Source organism: Apis laboriosa, unplaced genomic scaffold, assembly GCF_014066325.1.
Source record: "Apis laboriosa isolate Shangri-la unplaced genomic scaffold, ASM1406632v1 scaffold40_cov151, whole genome shotgun sequence".
NCBI lineage: Eukaryota > Metazoa > Arthropoda > Insecta > Hymenoptera > Apidae > Apis > Apis laboriosa.
In genome coordinates, this window is record NW_025223180.1 from 3,335,070 (window position 1) to 3,341,069 (window position 6,000).

General features: G+C 42.8%; 1 protein-coding gene across 21 annotated transcripts in view; it reads left to right on the forward strand.

The window, feature by feature from the left end:
* LOC122715898 (bromodomain adjacent to zinc finger domain protein 2B-like) overlaps nt 1–6,000 on the forward strand; it is a 142,528-nt gene that overhangs the window by 84,170 nt on the left and 52,358 nt on the right. For all 21 annotated transcript variants that reach the window (XM_043938446.1, XM_043938445.1, XM_043938458.1 and 18 more), the window contains one exon: nt 1,389–1,446. The gene's annotated coding sequence lies outside the window, so the exon portion shown is untranslated. The remainder of the gene's footprint in view (nt 1–1,388; nt 1,447–6,000) is intronic.

Here is a 6,000-nt window from a genome sequence, read left to right on the forward strand (position 1 = left end):
CGACTGGCCGACCCTCGACAAATATTACCCCTCTCGTTCGCGTTTCCACTTCGAAATCAATTTACTGCGTTTGCGGTATTACTTTCGTTCGTTAATACGATCCGAACGAAGGAAGGAAGGAAAGAAGGAAGGAAGGAAGGAAGGAAGGAAGGAAGGAGTCATCATGGGATCCAGATTTTGTCCTTTTTAGACAACTTTTCGTTTTCTTTTCGCGCTTCTATTAGCGGATAATAATTCGTTTCGTAACGTATCGTTATTTTTTAAAGGAAATACGAATGTAGTGGAATTCTTGGAATAAATTTATATGCGAATTATTGCGAACTTTTTAGACAAGGTTTATTCTTCGAAACGAGATTTGAGAGTTTCGATTTTTCTATTATTATTTTCGAGTTCAAATATTAATTAACCAAAGGTATTCGTAAGATGGCCGTAATCACAGCGGCCATCTTCTCTTCGAAACGCAACACCGGCGTTCGACAGTTTCGTGGTTCCCTCGATGTCCACGAATTTTCCCTATACCCGTTTCGATATTAGCGATCCTTCAACTTTCTCTCCCTCCCCCCCGGAAACGGGAACTTGGTCTGTTTGCACCGCCAACTTCTGGAACACGGTGAAATTAAACATTTACCCTCGGTTGCATACGCCGCGCCGTTCCATCGCGTATAAATATTTATCAGGAGTAGTTTCGCTTGTAATCCCCCGCGAAATGGATGCTACGTGAATATGAATGGCGATAATCGTGCGCACACTATTGTATACCTTGTTGCACGTAAACAGCACGTCTGTTTCATTCATTGATATCCAGCATGGGAAATCAATACGTTAAACCTGTTCAAATCGAAGGATCGTGTGCGCGCGTTGTAACATATTGTTTATCGGTGTATTCGCCCGATCGCGTGCAGCTTTAATATTCATTTCAACAATTTTCCATAAATAATATACCAAGTTTCGATCGAGGAAACCGACTCTTCGTTCCGTTGATCTTTCCAATTCTGAATTAAATTCTTTTAAATCCAGGGGTGGAAAAATCGTTTTGAGCCAAAATCGTTTTTCTGCTCGAGATTTTTAAGGAATTTCTCGACGATGAATAGCTTATACGGATCTGCGTTTCGTCTGTCGAATATTGTCAAGGAGGAGGAGGAGGAGGAGGAGGAGGAGGAGAAAGGGAAAGAATCAATCGGGGAAATATAATGGCGCGAAACGGTGGCGCGTAACGAACGAGTGGAGAACTGTTCGGTTAACAGATGCAAATGTGGATGGAGTGACTTCTTAATGGCCGCGTGTTTGCATTGTAATTGGTCGAGGGTCGAGGTGATACGGGAATCGCATAGGAGACGGCTCGACGATGCTGGAAATATTAATGGAGGAAACGTATTTCTCTGTTTCAGGTGTGATGGGGCCTCGTGGAGTCGGCTTTTACTATGAGTTGAGGTCCTGTAATTAATCGTGAGTATCCGAGTATCTTCCATCTTCTTCGTAAAATTATCTCTCCTTTGTTTCGTATTCGATCTCTCGTCGTTATTTTTCTTCTTCTTTTTTAAATAAATCGATCACCTCTCGTTATATAATAATTTCAATGATCCTCGAGTGGCTCGATCTTGGAGAACGATCGAGGCGCGGATTCCGGATCTCGAATGAAAATTGCCATCGATCTTGAGAATAATAGAGACTTTTAATTCTTCAATGGGATTATTCCCATCTTATTAATAAGGAATTTCAATTTTCCTCGAGTAAAATGTTCGAGCTAATGTTTATTTACGTGTTGTTATATACATGCTCGTCGAGATCGAACGAAAGGTAATTTACGCAATGATCGAAGCGTTTAGCTTCGAGAGAGAGAGAGAGTCAAGGTCCACGGTATTGCGGTGATCCAAGTTCACGGGGATCGTGAACGTCCAACCGAGCGAACCTTTCTCCTCGCCCTTGAATTATGCGCACAACATCGAACCGCGCTGCGTAATTATCGGTTCGAGAGCTCGGTATTGTTCCTCCTGTTTGACAATGACGAACGGCGTCTTGATTTGCTTTCTCTCTTTCTCTCTCTCTCTCTGTTTTCTTCGATCTATATAATTGTTATCTTATTGCGTAAAATAGTAGAATACGAAATTAAAAATTTCGAATCGCGCTTACGAAGCTGAATGAAACGTATTTGTAAAATTAAAAAGTTAGGGACGCGCGTTCCAATGGCTCGTTCCAAGATTTTTCACGTGGCAAAGCGAAAAAGAGAAAAGAAAAGCCGAATCATTGTCACCGCATCCCCCTCTTTATATATTTCAGACGAGAAACCCTCGTCTCGTCTCGTCTCGTCGAGCCAAATCCAAACCTCGTTTCGCTTACGGAACGAGCGTATCTGGTCCGCTGCTGGCGCACGCACGATCGCTCATAATCGCAGGTAACTACTACACGGAGAAACAGAGAAACGGAGAGAGATGCCGTGCTCTCACACAGGCCAGAAACGGGCGCTCTCCACGGAACCGGATCGCGCGCGTGTGTGTGTTATGCGCGATACACGCAGAGAGAGAAAGAGCGAGAGAGAGAGAGAGGCGAGTGGAAGCGTAGGAAAGTCCCTGTTAGCGACGCTCTATAGCATCCATATAACCGTCGTATTCGTGGCAGTTAGGGGGTGCACGCGGAGCGAGAGAAGGAGAAAGATGGATAGAAAGGGAGGGAGGATGGTAAACGGACGGAGGAAGACGGAGGAACGCGCGATAGCGAACGGGCGAGAGAGAAACAGAGAGAGAGAGACGGAGCAAGATATAGATAGAGCGCGAAAACGATGGAGCAACGGTGGAGAGAGGGAGATAGAAGTCGAGGGATGGTTTTGCTCCGGTGGCTCTGTATTGATTGCTACTCCTCCTCCGCTTCCACCGCCTCCTGCGACCACATCTCTCTCTCTCTCTCGCTCGCTCGCTCGCTCGCTCGGTCCCTATCTCTCGCTCTCGCTCTCCGGTCGCCCGTGTGCTCTCCAAGCGTTGCCTGTATATTTCTCCTTCTACGCGTACCTGTCTCTCTTTTTTTTTCCTCCCTTTTTCCGCGCTCCCTCCCGCACCGCCACCCTTCGTTCCATCTCCGTCACCCTCCACCGCCTCTCCGCGACTCTCCATCTCCGTCCTCCTCCCCTCTGTCGTTTCTCCGCCCGCCCGTTCTCGCCGGCCCGCTCCTCTCTCGGACCCGCACACCAACGCACCTCGTAACCGTCGCCTCTGCAAAGCGAAACCATCAAGATCCCGAGGTCCTCTCCTTGCCACGTATATATATATATATATATATATAACCAAGTTCCTCCTCCTGCTTCTTCCAATCTTCTCCTCGTCTCGACGCGACTCGTTCCTCTTCTTCTTCTATCTTCCTCTCTCGCCTCCTTCCTCCTCTCCCCCCGAGGAGAGGAGAACCGGCCAAGTTCGTCTGTAATTGACGCAGATGCGATGGAGGGTAGAGGGGGAAGGAGAGAAAGAGAAAGAAGGAGAGAGAGCGGTGACAGCGGGTTCGACGACGGCGGAAGCGCAATTCTTTGCGCTCCGCGTGGAAATTGATCGAAGCGGAGCCGATGGCGGGCGTAGAGAGGCGAGGGAATGGAGAGGTGTCCCTGGCATCCATGGTGTTGGTGTACACGAGAGATGGACTCGTTACACGGACGATAACGAGAAGAAGTTTTCTCTCGCGTTAACCGCTTTTTCTCTCTCCGCGGAGAAAATTCGTCGTGAATTCACGACGCAGATCACGGTTTTTTTGATCGGTTGAAGAGAGAAGAATTCGGCAGCCTCGCGATGTATACATATATATATATATATAACAAGTCTAAATAGGAAATCGAGTTACCTTTTTTTTTTTTTTTGCAAGCTTTAGAGAATTTATTTCTCTTCCATTTTGGAATTATGTGTTATGGTTTATATATATACCATGAATTTCGTGATCGAGATGGGTCGTAAATTAAGATTGTGTACCGTTTAAATCGTATTTTAACTGTGCATAAATATAAATACCGTTAACCCTCTACGGGTTACCATTGTTGAACAACGCACTCGTATACGGCACACGTGTGTATATTCAATATATACAACGCGGTCGTAAATTAAATCCTTTCGACAACAAAAGATTTTCGGAGAAATTGTCACGCGTTTCGAAGTTAATTGTTAAAGAAGGTCGAGTTTACCGAATTCTCGCAAGGATCCTCCTAGAAAATTTCGATTCGTGATTTCTTCTTATCCTATGATCACCGATCACCGAAGGGTTAAACTCGTTGAACAAAGATTGGATAATCCCCGTTGATCAGCGATCCATCGGGAAAACGATATCGTGTCAACAAGAAGAGCGAGCGGTGTTTTCTTTTTGTTCGATTTATCTTCTTCACTTTTTTTTTTTTTCTTCTTTGCATTGTATCATATATGTATACGAATACGAAACGGAGAATGAAATCTTTGTTATCGTTGTTTGAATCTTTTTAAATCCAATATTACGTTACGTTTTTCTTCTTTTTCTTTTTTTTTCGGCAAGAAAACGCTTCGATACGAAAATTAATTATTCATCGTCGAAAACTTCTTAATCGCCTCGATTCATCTTTTTATCGTCGCGAATATTTTCGATAAAAGTTCAATTTCTATTTAAAATTCCATTTATTCGAACCCGATTCGAGGTTGAGAATCGATTATTTTTTTTTCTCGTTAAATTTTATTTTTACAAAATTTCATGCAAAATTCTTTCGTATTCATTTCTTGTATAATAGTCGCTCGAATGAATTTCAATAAGATTGCACCATTTAATTCGTTGGTATTTTTCAATTTTATCGAAGAAACTTACGAATGTTTGCATTTCTAAATTTTTGTTTAATATCTCTCCAATAAACAGCATCAATTTTAGTCATTGACCAAGTTTAACTTATATTAATCTTTCTTAATCAGAATATCACGCGTAATTTAACGTCAGCAATAACAATTTTTCGTTAATTCGTATTGAAAAAAAAAAATGATTTTACATTCAAAGTGACGAAAATGTTAATTTATCGATGACAATTTTGGAAATTCGTCCAATTCGAAATTAATCGTTCTTCAACGAGCTAACTACGAATAAATTCCATTGTATTTAAAACAAACGAAGAATAAGGAGAATTCGAATTCACGTCCAAGAGAACGATGACTCGCGTAATTTAACGTCTATGACAATTTTTCCTTAATTCCTACTGAAAAAAAAAAAAAAACCGATTCTATCCTTCATTCGAGGAATGAAATAATAACGAATAAAAGTTTTCACTATACTTACCATCGGTGACAAATTCTTTTTCCTTGATTATGGAAAAACATCGATTCTAAATTCGTCGAATTTCCAAATAACTAACGACGAATAAATTCCTTCTTGGAAAGAGAACGACGAACGAATTCAAATCACTGGATCCAAGAACCTGGAGCACGCGTAATTTAACCTCGATGGCGAACGAAATTTCCTTGACACACACCGGGGTCACCTCGAAATTGACACCTGTCACGTTCACCTGCGTTCGGCCATCGTGCGTTGCATCGCGATACCATCGCGAAACAATATCATCGTTTATTGATTGATCGAAGCCATCTACAACCAGGATTGTCCCCCTCCTTCCCCCTTCCCTCTGCCAATTATCACAGACCTTCCTTCCTCCCTTCTCCTCTCGGTTTCTTTTTTTTTTTCCTTTTTTTTTTTTTTTTTTTTTATTATTATTCGCAGTGACAGTTTTCCGGTATTCGGGAAATAAAGCGATACGACGACGCGTATCGACGTTTCCTGGAGGCGTTTTTTCCTCCCCCCCACCCCAATGGGTCTCGACTTTTATGGGGGAAACGCGCGTCCCCTTCCCCCCCTCCCCCCGTCCTCCCTTCTCCCCAAAAAAATTGTTGTTTCACAGTCGATCGTAGTTTGATCCGTGTCAGTTACAGGTTACAGGATTCTTGATTCGAGATGGAAAAACAGATGCGTTTTGTATGCGAGAGGCAATCGAGGGGGATTATAATAAAAAAAAAAAAAAAAAAAAAA